General features: G+C 41.6%; 1 protein-coding gene and 1 long non-coding RNA gene across 2 annotated transcripts in view; one reads left to right on the plus strand and one right to left on the minus strand.

The window, feature by feature from the left end:
* Nucleotides 1-18315, plus strand: part of LOC146661782 (uncharacterized) — a 517204-nt gene that overhangs the window by 394913 nt on the left and 103976 nt on the right. The window lies entirely within an intron of this gene.
* Nucleotides 1013-4367, minus strand: LOC146661799 (uncharacterized). The gene is made up of 3 exons (XR_014913277.1): nt 4293-4367; nt 1333-1492; nt 1013-1113 (listed from the first exon to the last, which is right to left on the minus strand). It is a non-coding gene; the product is annotated as an uncharacterized LOC146661799 (long non-coding RNA).

Below are 18315 nucleotides of genomic sequence, written 5' to 3' on the forward strand. Positions count from 1 at the left end.
CTCAAGTTTTCATAGAGGAAGCAGCCAAACTATCCAAGACACCATGTTGCATAAGTCGATTTTTCTCATTTGTAGGTTGACTTTTTTCGCTCCTTTCTGTGCTGCATGCAGAGTTCCAACACAGATGACTGCGACGTGGGAGAACAAACCATTGTGTTTCAGAGCCTGATAGTGCCTGAAAACAAGCCTGAAAACGAGAAAAGAAATAGCAGTCATGCGACTTTGTGTTCTTGCTGTAACTTTAAGAACTGTAACTGCTCTGTCAACATTAATATAAAGTTGAGGATCCCAAAACTATTCACTTTAACGTAATGCAGAGAAAGACAAATAGACTTATGTATAGACATATTTCCACTGATGACAATTTAGTCATCAGCTGCTGCTTTAAAGGCAGTACCCAGCCAACATTTATATGTGGGGCCCATATGGTTTGGAAATGGGCTGAAAAATGGGCCCCATATAGGATTGTCCGCGGGTTCCGTAATGGCCCCATATTAACTTGGGCCCATATTGGCCCCAAGTTCTTAGTGGGTACAACATGAGGAAAACACGAGCTAAAAAGTTGGAATGGCATTAGCAGGAGGTTCTGTATTTGCATCTTACTTCTAGTTTGAATTGACTAAGTTCTGGCACTGAGTGGGCCCCATGTAGTAAAACAGTCACAAAATCAGTTTTTCAGACGGCTAATACGGGTTCTGTGACACAAAGACACCAAATATATTAAAGCTGACCGCAAACAAAATCTAGTTTGTAAATAAAACCACTTCAAAAATCACGAAGGTACACAAAACAACATTTTTCACATTTATTTTGTCCAACAACACTGTATTCCAAAGTGCGTAAACGTTTAAAAACTAGAAATGTCAAACTACAGAAAAATTCCTTAGATATTTGGAACTGTAGCAACATGGGGAAAAAGTCAGATGGAAAACTCAAAAGCTTATCTTGAATCAGCAGGGTTTCTTTTTTTGGTTTTTTACAGAGCCGTAAGTCTATTTTGTACCCTTGCAGCCCCCGGTCCTCCTCTGTCTTTAGCTCCAGTGAACCACTTGGACAGAGCCTTCTCTGCTTCTTGCAAGTTGACTTTTGATGTTAAATAATTCTTCAGTGCCTCTGCAAATGAAGAAGAAGAAAAATGGGCAAGCCAAAGTAAAGTTAATCTTAGCTTACTTCATTTGGTGATGACTTGCAAAGAACAATGTTTATTTCACTTTATTGCCTCAAAAAATATATACAAATTGCATGATAACCAATCTCAGTTACACTTTCAAACACTTTATTAAAAAAGTTTAGTTTTCTAAAGTTCAAATGTCTCAAGTGAAACTAACTTACCATACACAACATTAAAAAGACGCAAATCTCTGAACTTTTTTTCCCCATGTCGGCCAAGCATGTTGTACTCCACAGCCAGCTCAGGTGATATGAGGAATTTCATCATCCTTCTTGTGGCATCGTCTACACTTGTTTCCCCTGTATCTGCTACCATGGGAACCTGAGGGGAACATACAAAAAGGACAGATTAGATACTGGCATCTGGTTAGGATGCCTCCCTGGTGAGGTGTTTTGGGCACGTCCCACCAGGAAGAGACCCAGAACACCCAGGACATGCTGGAGGGACTATGTTTTTTGGCTGGCCTGGGAATGCCTTGGGATTCCCCCGGAAGAGCTGGGCCAAGTGCCTGGAAAGAGCGAAGTCTGGGCCTCTCTACTTAGTACCGGATTGGGTCGAGGGGCAGCAGCCTAAGCTTAAGATAATGGACCGGAATGGAGGATAAATGGACGCTTTACATATTACTTAATGTTTACTGTGTGGCGATAAAAAAAAAAAAAATATGGTAGTAAACACAAGCTAAACTAAAAAAATTAATTGCGGTTCCTTAACCCTTTATCCCCAATAATTTTACCCAGTATAACTGGTAGGTCTGGTAGGTTTTTTCCTCTACTGTATACTATATGAATGTAATCAAGGATTAATAACAGAAAAAAAAAAGAAATTGAAATTTTGCCATTTTTACTAAAGGCAATCAAAATGTACATGAATAAAATTTTTAAATTAGTCAATTCAAATTAATAACTCTAAAACACTGAACAAAATCAAGTTTTTGACCCTGTGGTTTATTTTCGGACATCTCAGGTTTGGAAAAACCTGTCGCTGGCGACTTTTTGGGGGCTAAAGGGTTAAAATAAATAGGAATTGGCCAAAATTTGTATAAACTATGAAATAGCAGAACAAAAGTAAAAAAAAATCTTTATCTGTTATCAGAATCAAATATTTGATTAGAATAAAAAATTTAACTTTCTGGAAGATTTCTCGTTACATCTGTCATAAAAGTAATAACATCTCAGAACAGAAACATGATAGCAACAGAAAAATATGATAGCAGTGTGATGTGATGGTCCCTGGCCAGATTTTTACACATATTATAAGCCCTGTGACACAAAAACCACTGAACTCTGACACGCACAGACTGTTTTCCTTCGTGCTAATGAAGAAAAATGCTGGTCGGTCTGGTATATAAAAGGGAATTTATTCTTCCAGGACCTGAAGCTCCGTAATGCAGCCCTCCAACAGCCAAACCTATCTCTGATTGTCTTGATGCATGCTCAATCATCCAGGTAAGTAAATCTCCAAAAGTTGATTCTGTTCATCTGCAGCATTTTCTCCCACTGAAAATGCTACGTCCAGATGAACAGAATCAGCTTCTGGAGATGTTCTCTGATTGGATTGTTTAATTGGTGATTGACATGAAATTGACCAATCAGCTGAAAGGAAGAAAAATAGGGTCAAAATTTGGATGTGTAAGTATAAATCCACACACAGCCTGGAAAGCCGAGTGCAGAGTTGTTTGTAGCACCAATTCAGCCAGAGTGTAGCCAGATGGATTTTCCATCCATCCACACTGTAAAGTCTATAGACCAGCAAGTGATAAATTAACAGTGTTGTTGATATTTTCTAAAACAGTTGTATGCAATAGGAATTGCTGTTTATAGTCCTCCTGTATATCTGCATGTTGCCTCCCAATTAAAACCTGTGATAATGGAGATTCAAATTCATGTCATACCTATACCAACAGTTATCAAGTATCCGGATCGACCTTTACTGATATGCTTAAAGGAAAATTGTTATTTCCATGTATTTTCCTGTTCTGCCTTCAATTTTGAGGACTTCCCCCCACATTTCTAGTTGTGACAGTGCACCTACAACAAAAAAAAATCTGTTGAAAGAGCAATTTTGTAAAATAGTCTATTTTTGTATGCACAGTTTACAAATCTGTCCTGTACAGCATGGACTGATTGCATGCTAAAAAGTTGTTGCTTAAAAATAAAACAATAAATTTTTAATTAATAACATCAGCAGAAAACCTTGTTATTAATTAGAAGTACAATTTCTATAGAATACGAAACAACTCAGTTCATTTTTGATCATATTACACAACTAGTGATGGGATTTTCGTCTCTTTTTAGAAAGCCGGCTCTTTCGGCTCCCAACCGGCTCTTCAGCTTGTTTTGTTGCTTTAATTAATTTATTATTAACAACAATATAAAATTATGCACAAAAGGAATTACTAATGTAAAAAAAAGAAACGTGGTTTTATTTATATATGTTTGTATATAAATATATATGGTGGCCCCTAGAGACAAAGCATGTACAAACTCCAAAACCCATTTCTAGCATTAACTGAACTTCCAAAACAGAGCTATCTAGATCACTTAATTTACACAATTGAAATCATATGTGTATTGTTTGTGTATTTATACACAAGCACTCATATATATTCATAAAAAATTCCAAAAATTGTTCATTTACCTGTTATTACCACACACCAAATCCGGTCGTTGGTACTTCCTGGCTTGTGTAGTCACTAGGTAACAAAAGCTCAGCACTGTGCCTAGCATCCTGGAGCACTTCTGTTGTGTTTTGTACGTGCTTTGGAGTTTGTACGTGCTATGGAGTTTTTACGTGTTTTGGGGTTTCTACGTGCTTTGTCTCTAGCGGGCACCATAAATATACTTTTATTTATTCACTCCACATAAAATGTAATAAATAAATCATATAATACAAAAAACAACTATTTACATTTCAACTTTTAACTATTTAAATTTTCAGATTTTTCCTTTTAAACAAATTTAAAGTGAAACAACACAAAACACTGCAAACCACAACACAAATATAAAGTAAAATATGAAAACAAAAAGAAGATGCATATTCTCTGTCATATGGGCCTGCATGAATAAACTTTCTGAATCCTTTATCATCCGCAATTGAAAATAGTTGTGGATGATTACTATACCTTTCTAATGTGACATTGTTGTCCCTGGCTCTCTTTCTCTCTCTCTCCCTCCTGATCTGTTCCTGTGCTACTACGAGTGTAACTACCGCCCCTCTCCCTCTTCCCAGTGCAAAGCACAAGGCTCGCCTGCGGAGTGAAGCCGAAAAAAAGTGCGAGAGAGAGAGAGAGAGGGTGAGAAAAAAAACAACCCACGTTTGTGTCATTCACTTCAAAATTGTCGGCGCTAAGAGCCATTTCGTTTTGACCAACACATCACTAACAACCATGATGAAAAACGCTCATCTGCTTCCATCACCATCAGCTGATTAACATTGAGCTGCTGCAGTCAACACCATCAAACTAATTTAGTGTTTAATGTTACGTTATTGACTGCTTTTATTTTTAGATCTTTACCAGTGCTTAAAGACTGTAGATGTTCACACCTGGTGTTAGAAAACTGAGTTCACAGCAGTATTATTTTTTACAGTTTTTGAATTTACACACTATAACGTTCACGGCAGTTTTTTTTTCTGTGCTTCTGCAACTGTTTCTTAGGTTTTCCTATAAGGTTTTTGTAATTAAAAAAATTTATATTATTTTTTTGGCTTTAGTGGATTCCTGCTCAGCTAACTCGGCCATTATGCACTACCCAGTAAACAAAATGGCTGAACGGTATCTTAAATGTCTGAACATGAGCTAGTCATACCATGTTACGAAATATTCATGTGCAGTGTAGCAAGCTCACCTTATAGGGGTGTAAAACATGAGGCGTATGAGGTGATTGTTTAAATTACAGGAGTAGATGCCTGCAGCTGAAACGGTTTTCTGATCTGAACGTGAACCTACTGGTCACGTTTACGGTAATGTTACCAGATATGCATTGTACTATAGGAAAACGGTGGTGGATCAGTGTGCAAAAAGCCCCCAAAAGAAACACACAGCGTCTTTAGCTCAAACACTGTCCGATCTCTTAGATACTGTGCTGTTCCATTAATTAATTAAGAGAGTGCAGCTGTTCAGATCAGATGGTGAAGTAGGAAAATGCAGAACATGTTACTATAGCTGAATGCTGTGTAAAATACTAATAAATGTAACTCCCATTTATGGCTTTTACTACTGTGGGGCTAAATAAAAAATTACAGACATAATGAAATCTGCTACAATTACAAAGCTTAAGTTTAAAACAATTATTATATATGAAGCATTTTTTGCTCTTTTTTATATTCTTTTTTACTAGTAATGGACTCAATTTTATTATCAACTTCAAAGACCTATTAAACTTTTAAACCATTAAATCCAGGAAATTACGGTAGATGCCCGTAAATGTACGAGACCCTCTTTATGGCTAGTATCCCCAAATATTTAATAATCCTTTCTAAAAGTACACAAATTTTGTTCTTTTCAATTAAATAGTGCATGTTTAATGCATTCTTGAGCAGGTAAAAATTCCACTAAATTAGTTTTTGCATATTTTTAAGTATAATCAAATTTTTATAGTTTGCGAGTACCAGCTTGACTTGCTGATCTTTATCTCAGGAGGCAGTGGGTTTTTACCCTCTCCCCCTTTGGTCCTGTGCGTTATCGTTTAAAACTCGCTATCTGCATCTTTTGGCTCCAGCACGTCTTTATTGTTAGAGTTGTTGCTTGCTGTGTTCTTCTGCGGGGTGCTGATGATTCATTGTTCTGCTTCTTCTGATGGTAAACGCCTCTGGAAAGCCTGAATATGTGAGCGCGTCTGATTCATACAGAGTTCTGCTCTGCCCCCCCGGGCTCATATATGCAGCCAGTGTGGATGTGTGTTATGTATCACTCACATGTTAGGTTCATTAGACTGACACAAGGGTGATGCACGGATGTTGGTGTTTTTAGGGCCAGGTGTGAAAGTGGAAGAAAGACAATTTCTTTTGAAATGTTAAAAGAATGTTGGAAATTTGATCAGAATACGGTGAAAATGAGAGAAACAGATATTTTTCTCAGATCATTGTGTTAAATTGTCAAAATCCCCGTGTTCTTTAAGACTATCAGCTCTACTCTAAACAACCCTGAAAGCCTCTGCTGACACATGTCATCAGTTCCTTTCTTTCTTTGTAAACAAGGTCGAGTCTGTCAGGTCAGCAATAGAACTTCCTACAGATGACCCATCAGTGTTTATTCCATGACTGTAAACATGTTTCCATTCGTCACTTCAGTCTTTACTCTGAAATACAGGAAATGACATCATGGCTCAAAATCTTTGTCGTTCAAACAATTCTTTATTTAACAATATTTTAACTTTATTTAACAAAATACATTCAATGAAAACTTGAACAACAGGAAACTGATTTTTCATCCAACCACTGAAAAAAAAGGTAACCACTGAACACAAACACTACAGAAGAACAATTTATAAAGATTAAAATGGAACTACAGGAAGTTTGATTCATAGCCTCATTAGATCTTTAAGGAGAGCCGACCTGAACTCTGTGGAGCCTGATCTCCAGGGTTTAATATTTTAATTTATATTTAATTGTGTTGTGGTTTGCAGTGTTTTGTGTTGTTTCACTTTAAATTTGTAAAAGGAAAAAGCTGAAAATTTAAATAGTTAAAAGTTGAAATGTGAATAGTTGATTTTTGTATTATATGATTTATTTATTACATTTTATGTGGAGTGAATAAATAAAAGTATATTTACAGTGGCCCCTAGAGACAAAGCACATACAACTTCAAATCACGTACTAACTCTGAAGCATGTACAAACTCCAAAACACGTAAAAAGACGTACAAACTCCAAAACACGTAAAAACACGTACAAACTCCAAAACACGTAAAAACATGTACAAACTCCGAAACACGTACAAACTCCAAAACATGTAAAAACATGTACAAACTCCAAAACACGTAAAAAGACGTACAAACTCCAAAACACGTAAAAACACGTACAAACTCCAAAACACGTAAAAACATGTACAAACTCCGAAACACGTACAAACTCCAAAACATGTAAAAACATGTACAAACTCCAAAACACGTAAAAACTCCAAAACACGTAAAAACTCAGAAGAACATAAAAACTCAAAAAGGATCATCCGGTCGCTGTTACCCACCCAACATTTTGGGAGCGGATACAAGAGCAACTGCGTCCAGAGAGAATCCGTAAGAAATCCCCAAAGATCTGTATGAAAGATTTCTCAATGTGAAGATATTTTCTATTTTATAATTATTTTTTTGTTTTTCTTTTGCTCTGCACTTCACAGGTTGTCTCAAGACAGTCAAACTTCCCAATTCAAAGGTAAGATTAATGAGACAGAAAAAAGCAAAGAAGATGCATTACTGGATTCTGATTGGCTTGCAGCACAATCGAAGTGAGAAAGGTTATAGCTGGTGTAAAGGTACTGCAGATAAAAGCAGTGTGGATGAATAGAGGTTCTTTAGATACTCGGCTGTTTTCACATAATGTCATAGTTCTGGACCCGTGTCCAATCAGTTAATCACTCTCCCCAGTGTAAATACTCCCCTGGTTCCTCTACTCAGGTTCCAGTTTTCAACCTCGCAAGCAATTTCTAGTCTTTCCAGGCTTTTTTAGTCTCAAGGATTGTTTTCTGTCATAGACTGGGCATTTCTCACATTTCTCTCGCTTACTCACAGACCGACCTCGACCAGAAATATTAAACTTACACATACCTGCTGTTTCCACGTGCCAATTTAAAAACATTCGACACATTATTCATCAGTCAGACGATGGCCTTTTCACCCTGATTTTATTAGTGCAAAGATTTTACGGTTTATTTTTTAAGTCTGTCTGTATTCTGGTCTTAGATATGAAGAAGGCCAAAGGCCACTTTTGGTTGCTTTAAGGCAGGGTTGTCAAACATAAGGCCTGGGGCCCAGAAATGCTTTGGCAAAGACTAATCTGGCCCATTCGATAGCTTTGGAATATGTGGACGGGATAGATTTGGGATTTTTAACTATGTTTTAATAAGTTTTACAGCTTTTTCTCCTGATTAAGACTTTTTCTGCTGCCGTTCACAAAAGTAATTAAGTGACAGATAAATAATTAAATGACAGAAAAGTTCCTGTCTTGGGTCCAGATTGAAAAAGACAACAACTATTTCCTCTTTTTTATTTACTACAACATTTCTTCAACATGTAGAAAAACTGAAACTTCTTTTTCTTATATTAAGACATCTCATTAATTTTAAATGTGTAGTTTTACTTCTTTACAGTGACAGAAAGGAGCGTTTCACTAGTCTGGCCCATTCAAGATTAAATTGAGCTGCATGTGGCCCATGAAATAAAAAGAGTTTTACACCCCTGCTTTAGGGAATTATAAAATTTTCCATTTTTGGTGGGAAATTTTAAGTGACTCAGCTGGTCTAATAACATAATAGATGTATAAAATATGAAAATAACAGTCATTATAACAGTCATTTCATTGTTCTGTTCATAATAATCAGTGAAATAGATTTTTTTAAAACGTTAGAACGTTAATGCGATGAATAAAAACTCGAGTGTGGTCTCTACTGATACGGCTGCTTGGCGATCCACACATGAGATTATGTCTTTAAACATGCTGATTAGCCATAAGTATCAAACCACTCACAGGGCAGGTGAATAACATTGATTACCTGATTACAGTGTAATAGGAACCCAACCTGTCAGCCTCAGCTACCCCCTCTCATTTCTGCAGTGTATCATAGTTATTAGGAGTTCAATAAATCCCAGCTCTGTTTACATATTTCCAAACCTTTTTAGAAGCATAACTACAGCAAAGTGGTGCATTGCTGTGTAACTGTTTGGTCAAAACTGTATGTTAGTCAATTACAAACATGAAACTTTAATATTTATAAGCTTGTTTTTGTATTATTATCCCACTGGGCTCGAGTCTCTGTGTTGCAGACATGTCCTGATCTCTTTCAGAGCTTGTCATCGCACTAAGAACTTTATAAACCTGCATCTTAACAGGGGAACTGATTGATTATCCTTCATACAGCTCGTTTGCTGTTTAACCATCTGCAGGATCCTCTCACAGGTATGATTCAGACTGAACTCTGATACTAATGGTGTGTTTTTTTTCTGTATCTCTCCCTCTCTTCCTTCTATGTCACCCCAGGAGCTTGTATCTATGAAGGAGCGCTGCATGCGGTAGGTACACCAACTCCTTTTGTACTCTCCTACCTCTTGCCTAGCACCGCTTTAAATCTCCGTCCCTACTGTTCACAGAATCTGTTGTGTTTATATGGCTTAATGGGTCTTAGCTCGTGCATTATTCACTGGAGACTTGAGCAGGTTGGTGTGACTGACGTTTGAAGCTCTTACCTGTGTGTGTGTATTCGAGGATAGGCGGTACGAGGTATTATCGGTAGGAGTTGCTGCGCATCCTCTGTTGTTTGAGAAGTAGCTAAGAAGATGTGTCTCATCAATAATGCATAGAAGATCCTGGCTTTGTGTTTGATAATGGCGATGAAAGAGCGCGATGCAGGGTCACTAGCAAAGATGAGCTGCTGTCTCCTGCTGTGCTGCCAATTGAAGGTTAGGCTGTTCTAAAAAAAAAGTTTAAAAGAAGTTTATGATGAGCTTTGCTCTTGTGGTTCTGCTGGGTATTGGCTAACATCCAGCGCTTCGCTCTGAGGTGTGCTTCTGCTTTATATTCTTTAAACCCGGCTGCCGGTTACTCATATCTTTGCTTGAGAGTTATTTTAATGTTTAAAGTTGTCGTGTTTGGCTAGAGGCATCGGCAGATGAGGAGTGGTTTTGTTCCTCTGTGCAGGCAGCCGGGGGTTGCCCACAGATGTAATTTATATGATTATAAACTCAGACCAGCCTATTAACTTTTCCCCTTACACCACACGGGTGCACTCTTCTGATTTCAGTCTGTCTGCTTTATTCTGGGACCAGGTATTGATGAGTTCTTCACACTGAGACGCAGTGGGAAAAGTGGGTGATGTTGGGTGATGACTTTTGCAAGAGAGAACCATGGCGGTAAATCTAATAGACTCCAAAGAGCCAATCAACAGCTAAATTCTGAAACATATGGGCCAATCATGTTGCTTTACTAGCATTTACTAGCTTATAGTTTGTTTTTTTTTAAACGCAGAAACTAGTCAACGTGGACCCAGGGCAGAGAAAGTCCGAACTCAGGATTACTACAGACTTCTGAATAGGAGGAGCCAGTGTTGTGCAAGCTGACCCTTTTCAAAAAGCTCAAAAATCTGCTTGTGTAGATTAAAAAGAACAATGTGGTGCCTGCAGTTTCTGATTATTGCCGGGGTCTTAAAAGCTTTCCCGTTTATGAAAGAACTTCAGAAACATAAGTTTCTGTTCAAAGTATCCAACTGTTGAAATTAGGTAAATTTATTCGTGTATAAAGTTTTGGGCTACTTTTATCTTTGGTAACAAGATTGAACGTTTGACCTTCTCGTTGCTTTTCTCCTTCACCTTCCTCCTATTAGCCATTGTTTTTGTGTAGGTTTATTCTTTTACTCTAATTTATTGGACTCCGTGTGGGAGTTTTCCAATATTTTGCAATAAACAAGCTCCCTGCATACAAAACAGTTGGAGATGAGTTCAGGGTATTCGTGTTGTGCTAGGGGTGGAGATGACCGTCTCACATTGATTTTCTCTGAGTCTGGAGGAGAGTTTTTGTGGCCTCAGTTGTAGGCTGCAAAGACCAGCATCGCTCTGACTCTTCTAACTCTGCCTGCCAATTGTTTACATATTTGACATAACTTCTGCTGTTGTGCCTCCAGGCACCTGCTGCGCAGCTCAAAATGCCTCGCCAGGGGCAGCTTATCCAATAGCTGCTCTGTCAGTCTGCATCTGCTTGATAACACAAGAAATTACAGCTTTCTGTCCGTCTGCCTTCCTGAGTGAGATTTCTGTGCTTTGACAGGCAGTGGACAGACTGCAGAGCTGTTTACTGTGTTTTCATGGCAAAAGAAGCTTGTCTCACCTTGTCCTGAACATCATCTGAATGTGGAGCTGACTTTTACTATTTTGAAAAGGCCATGCATCGCTGAGATAGCATGCTTTAACCAAGTTAATGAATTTATATGTATTACACTATTAAAATGACCCAGTAAGCATGCAGAATATACTGTAGAGGATTTCGTTTCCATGTTAAATCCTACATACTAGAGAAAAATCTAGAAAATAAGGTTAAAAATAAATAAAACTACAGTACTATTCGTTTTGCCCCCCCTTAAAAACAATCCTTAAACTTGTGCTATTGTTGTCAACGCATTGATTATTTTAAGTTTGAGTCCAACATGTAGCTTTTCTTACCACTCCAAACATTGTCCTGTTTACTCAGTCCTCATGCTGAGTGTTTAGAGCCACATATTCGTGCTCCCAAGTAACATTCGGAGATAAAATATCAGAATTTCAGGAGCTGGGCCACGCCTCCAAACTTGACCCTTCCAGTTCTTATCTATGTATCACCCCCGATTTCTACAAGCTGTTCTCGTTCTCATGCCCCACCCTCCCTTACATACAACAATCTTGTTTGTAAGGCATCTTAAACTGCACTGAATGTCACATGGTTGCTGATACGTCTCCAGGCCTGTGTAAGTGGGACCTACTGTGGGGAATAGAGTCCACCTACTAACTGCCCCCAAAATGAGAAACTTCAGTTTACAAAACAGACAAAAAGACAAACCAATTTACTCCTTTTTGAATTGATTTTTTTTATTCTTTTTTTTTAATTTTTTTTAATTTTTTTAAAGAATCACAATCTTTTATTTCAGCTATAGAGAAATTCAATATAAGGATATGTTGTGTCGCTCACTGCTGTTACAATACAAATCAGTGGAATATATATGATAAACGAATGTGCAATGGTTACTCGTCGTGGTGTCGTCTGTTTCCTCCACAGAGCCTACAGATTTAACCATGTGATGATTAAAACCAGTGTGAACCACAATCAGGAAAACAATTTTGTGCTCATTGTCACTCATTTTTTGTTCCTGAACCCTGGAGCTGTCTTGACCTTTCTGCACGTTCACAGACAATTCTTGCTTTTACTCCTTTTTGCTCTCTATGTACTTGGACAAAACTTCCTCGAACTTGGATCACTGCTTCTCGCACATCTTGAGCTCCTTTTCAAGAGCACCAACTCTCTGCGGTAATTGAGAGGTTTGTTTCTTCTTTTCTTTTAGAGTGATTTCAAGTTCTTTCTGCACAGTAACGGCAGTCTGAGAGTATATCTCCCAGACGGCAGTCCTTTGAGCTCATCTACCCTCTGCAGGAGCTTGTCTCGGCGCTGCTCAGAGAGAGCTTCATGTTTAAACTTTGCTCCACTGTACTGATTTTCCATAGCCTTTAATTTAGCTGTGAGATTTGCGTTCTCCATCTTTAGTGTCTCCATGTCATAGAGAAGATGCTCTGCAGATTTAGAAGTGCTCTCCACTTTCATTTCTAACTTTTTATATTCTTTAGAAAACCGAGATTTCTCTTTCTTAACAGCTTCCTCAAGTTCTCTGCGAGCCGCTTTCTCTTCATCGAGATCGTTTTGCATAAGCTCCCTCTCATTTTTGAGAAACTCAACTTCGTCTCGCAGGGTCTGGTTTTCAGAAGACAGGTCCTGATTTTCGGAGGTCAGTCGATTCAGTTTTTGTGTTTTAGCGTGCTCCTGGGAGACAATGGAGTCGTAGCTCCTCTGGAGTGCAGAGTTCTTCTCTTGTTCTTTCTGCACAGTATCTCTCTCAGACTGCCGTCCTTTGAGCTCATCTACCACCTGCAGGAGCTTGTCTCGGCGCTGCTCAGAGAGAGCTTCATGTTTAAACTTTGCTCCACTGTACTGATTTTCCATAGCCTTTAATTTAGCTGTGAGATTTGCGTTCTCCATCTTTAGTGTCTCCATGTCATAGAGAAGATGCTCTGCAGATTTAGAAGTTCTTCTCCTGCAACGTGGAGGCAGTGGAGGCAGCGCTGTCACTTTCATTTCTAACTTTTTATATTCTTTAGAAAACCGAGATTTGTCTTCCTTAACAGGTTCCTCAAGTTCTCTGCGAGCCGCTTTCTCTTCATCGAGATCGTTTTGCATAAGCTCCCTCTCATTTTTGAGAAACTCAACTTCGTCTCGCAGGGTCTGGTTTTCAGAAGACAGGTCCTGATTTTCGGAGGTCAGTCGATTCAGTTTTTGTGTTTTAGCGTGCTCCTGGGAGACAATGGAGTCGTAGCTCCTCTGGAGTGCAGAGTTCTTCTCTTGTTCTTTCTGCACAGTATCTCTCTCAGACTGCCGTCCTTTGAGCTCATCTACCACCTGCAGGAGCTTGTCTCGGCGCTGCTCAGAGAGAGCTTCATGTTTAAACTTTGCTCCACTGTACTGATTTTCCATAGCCTTTAATTTAGCTGTGAGATTTGCGTTCTCCATCTTTAGTGTCTCCATGTCATAGAGAAGATGCTCTGCAGATTTAGAAGTTCTTCTCCTGCAACGTGGAGGCAGTGGAGGCAGCGCTGTCACTTTCATTTCTAACTTTTTATATTCTTTAGAAAACCGAGATTTGTCTTCCTTAACAGGTTCCTCAAGTTCTCTGCGAGCCGCTTTCTCTTCATCGAGATCGTTTTGCATAAGCTCCCTCTCATTTTTGAGAAACTCAACTTCGTCTCGCAGGGTCTGGTTTTCAGAAGACAGGTCCTGATTTTCGGAGGTCAGTCGATTCAGTTTTTGTGTTTTAGCGTGCTCCTGGGAGACAATGGAGTCGTAGCTCCTCTGGAGTGCAGAGTTCTTCTCTTGTTCTTTCTGCACAGTATCTCTCTCAGACTGCCGTCCTTTGAGCTCATCTACCACCTGCAGGAGCTTGTCTCGGCGCTGCTCAGAGAGAGCTTCATGTTTAAACTTTGCTCCACTGTACTGATTTTCCATAGCCTTTAATTTAGCTGTGAGATTTGCGTTCTCCATCTTTAGTGTCTCCATGTCATAGAGAAGATGCTCTGCAGATTTAGAAGTTCTTCTCCTGCAACGTGGAGGCAGTGGAGGCAGCGCTGTCACTTTCATTTCTAACTTTTTATATTCTTTAGAAAACCGAGATTTGTCTTCCTTAACAGGTTCCTCAAGTTCTCTGCGAGCCGCTTTCTCTTCATCGAGATCGTTTTGCATAAGCTCCCTCTCATTTTTGAGAAACTCAACTTCGTCTCGCAGGGTCTGGTTTTCAGAAGACAGGTCCTGATTTTCGGAGGTCAGTCGATTCAGTTTTTGTGTTTTAGCGTGCTCCTGGGAGACAATGGAGTCGTAGCTCCTCTGGAGTGCAGAGTTCTTCTCTTGTTCTTTCTGCACAGTATCTCTCTCAGACTGCCGTCCTTTGAGCTCATCTACCACCTGCAGGAGCTTGTCTCGGCGCTGCTCAGAGAGAGCTTCATGTTTAAACTTTGCTCCACTGTACTGATTTTCCATAGCCTTTAATTTAGCTGTGAGATTTGCGTTCTCCATCTTTAGTGTCTCCATGTCATAGAGAAGATGCTCTGCAGATTTAGAAGTTCTTCTCCTGCAACGTGGAGGCAGTGGAGGCAGCGCTGTCACTTTCATTTCTAACTTTTTATATTCTTTAGAAAACCGAGATTTGTCTTCCTTAACAGGTTCCTCAAGTTCTCTGCGAGCCGCTTTCTCTTCATCGAGATCGTTTTGCATAAGCTCCCTCTCATTTTTGAGAAACTCAACTTCGTCTCGCAGGGTCTGGTTTTCAGAAGACAGGTCCTGATTTTCGGAGGTCAGTCGATTCAGTTTTTGTGTTTTAGCGTGCTCCTGGGAGACAATGGAGTCGTAGCTCCTCTGGAGTGCAGAGTTCTTCTCTTGTTCTTTCTGCACAGTATCTCTCTCAGACTGCCGTCCTTTGAGCTCATCTACCACCTGCAGGAGCTTGTCTCGGCGCTGCTCAGAGAGAGCTTCATGTTTAAACTTTGCTCCACTGTACTGATTTTCCATAGCCTTTAATTTAGCTGTGAGATTTGCGTTCTCCATCTTTAGTGTCTCCATGTCATAGAGAAGATGCTCTGCAGATTTAGAAGTTCTTCTCCTGCAACGTGGAGGCAGTGGAGGCAGCGCTGTCACTTTCATTTCTAACTTTTTATATTCTTTAGAAAACCGAGATTTGTCTTCCTTAACAGGTTCCTCAAGTTCTCTGCGAGCCGCTTTCTCTTCATCGAGATCGTTTTGCATAAGCTCCCTCTCATTTTTGAGAAACTCAACTTCGTCTCGCAGGGTCTGGTTTTCAGAAGACAGGTCCTGATTTCCAGAGTTCTTCTCTTGTTCTTTCTGGACATCTGATGCCCACTTGTTAACGTTTTCCTGCAGTCTTAAAATCATGGTGTCCTTGGCCTCGATATCATCCTGGAGCTTTTGGACTTTGAGGCGCAGAAACTGTATTTCATTGTTTTTTTCTAGGTTTTGTTTCTGCTGCTCAGTGAGACGATCCTCTAGTGCCTTAATATCAGCGGCCTCTGCATTTTCATTTCCATGTTTAAGTGAGGAGATCATCAGATCTTTGTGGAGTTTCTTGATCGTCTTCTTGTCCTCATCACTGTTAGCCATCATTTGACTAATTCTGGTTTTAAGGTCCTCAGTGCTGCTCCGGTATTCTTTCTGTGACTTCTTTAGATCAGCCACTTTTGTCTTCATGCGTTTCAGTTCTTCACGCTCTTTTTTCACAGCTTTTTCAAGACGATCATTTTCCTCTTGCAGCTTTTTAAAGGCTTCATCCTGTTGAGATTTAGCCTCTTTTTCTATTTCTAACTCCTTTTGGAGAGCAAGCTTGTCTTCTTCCAGTTGTTTGAGACAAGTCTGAGTCTTCTTAGACTTTTCAGGACCATCGTACTGTGGAAAGCGAAAACAATTATCGTGTTGTTGAATATGTCAAACAATTTGTACAGAATAGAAATATGTAGCTTTGTTCATAGTTAAATATTTATATTTTTCTAGCATGTTTGTTCAGTTTAAAATAAATTTGCCAAAGCAGGCGGTGGCTGGTGTCAGGGTTCCTGGGTCGTTGACCCAGTGATTTCAGTTTGTTCATGTTCAGTTTGGTTCGCCACATTAATGTTCTCACTTCCTGTCTTTTCCCGTGTCAGCTTGTCTCCCGTGTCATTAGTCAGATTATGTTCAGCCCTGTACTCACCTGTTTCCAATCATTGTCATCATTCAACCTGTGTATTTAAGTTCCTCGGTTTCACCAGTTCTCTGTCGTGTCATTGATGTTGATGTTCATGTGATGTTCTGTTGTCGTTTCCGCCTGCGTTCAGCCAGCCAGCCATTCAGCCTTCCAGTCAGTTGTCCAGCCAGCCAGCCATTTTCTCCCTTTGTTCTGTTCATCCACTCCTCATAATAAATCTGCACCTACCTGCGAGTCCTGCGTTTGGGTTCCTTCTTCCTCGCCTCCACACGACGCCTGACAGAATGACACGACCCGTGCCACGAAGACACGATTGGAACCCAGCAGACTCGGACCTCTACGAGCGGCAGGAGGCAGCGCTTTCCCGTTGGGCAAAGGAGCTCAGGGGAAAACAGCGGCTCTTCGCGGAGCGAGAGCACGTCTTCGAGGGCACTCGCTTGGCTCTGGGCGGGCCTCGGAGACGCCGCGTTCCCCCACCTGCTGCCTCACCTGTACCGGAGCATTTGCCGTGGAGAGTGGACGTTCCACGCCGCGCTTCGGCCACTCCCTCTCTCGCCACTCCGCTCCTCGCTCCCACACCCGCCGCCTCATCCGCCGGACCTCCACCATCGCCGCGGCACAACGGCTACGCCTCCCACCTCAGCTCGACGGAGGCTACCGCGCCAGAGGCTCAGCTGTTTATCCCGGCCGCTTCCTCTTCCCGGAGAAAGCGGCGCACACGCCGCCATAAAATGGACTATTTTCAGCAATTCCCGGTGGTGAGTTCCAGCGACTGTTTTCCACCCTCGTTTGACTCTCCACTTCAACCCAATAATAAACCCGTCTTTGATTCATGGGACGTTTCCCTCCTAGAGGAGGAAGTGGACTGGGAAGAGTTTTTCTGCTCTGCTCCTCCAAAGACTGTAGATAGTGGTGGCAGGAAAACCCGAACATTCTCCCATACACCTGCCAGTAACACACACACCGTCACTATTTCCACACCCATTATTGAGCCATTGCCCACCAGCATGGGGGCCCAGTCTATGCCCACACCAGTGCCAGCTCCCAGGAGGAGGGCAGCTGCGACCCAGTCTACCTCCACACCCGCTCCTGTTTCTCGGGTGGGGGTGACTGGTGTCCAGCCACCTTCTGTGCCTGTCCCAGCGCCCAGGCTGAGGGCAGCCAGAACCCAGCCTGACCTCCCTGGAGGCTTGGAAGAGCTAACCGGTCCACCTACTACTTCACCCTTTCATCCACCTCCTGATCCAGCTTTTCACGCCCTCGCAGTATCACTGGTTAGACTAGCTGAACTGTCCCCTGCCCAGGCACCAGCCTTACGAGCCCAAGCCGTAATTTTATCTCCGTCACTAGCTCACTCTTTAGCTCAGCCATTAGCCTCACCGGCCTCTGTTTATCCGTCAGTCTCCTTAGTCCAATCAGTTCCCTCACCTGCTGTCCAGTCTCCTGCTGCCCTCCAGTCAGTTCAGCCACCTGTAGCTCAGTCTCCACCTGTCCCCCAGTCACCTGTAGCCCAGTCTCCACCTGTCCCCCAGTCACCTGTAGCCCAGTCTCCACCTGTCCCCCAGTCACCTGTAGCCCAGTCTCCACCTGTCCCCCAGTCACCTGTAGTCCAGCCTCCACCTGTCCTCCACTCTTCTGTAGTCCAGTCTGCCGCCCAGTGCCCTGTAGTCCAGTCGCCTCCTGTTCCCCAGTCACCTGTCCACCATCCCGTCCAGTCCCCGGACCTGCACCCAGAGCCAGCTGTGAGCCTTCCTGCTTCTCAGCCAGGGGTTTCCGCACCCGCTGGCCCGGCCGCTCCTCAGCCAGGGGTTTCCGCACCCGCTGGCCCGGCCGCTCCTCAGCCAGGGGTTTCCGCACCCGCTGGCCCGGCCGCTCCTCAGCCAGGGGTTTCCGCACCCGCTGGCCCGGCCGCTCCTCAGCCAGGGGCCTCCGCGCCTACTGGCCCTGCCTGTCTCCGGCCAGAG

This window comes from Rhamphochromis longiceps, linkage group LG9 (genome assembly GCF_057381845.1).
Source record: "Rhamphochromis longiceps isolate RC_006_pf linkage group LG9, R_longiceps_female_GT1.1, whole genome shotgun sequence".
NCBI classification, from domain to species: domain Eukaryota; kingdom Metazoa; phylum Chordata; class Actinopteri; order Cichliformes; family Cichlidae; genus Rhamphochromis; species Rhamphochromis longiceps.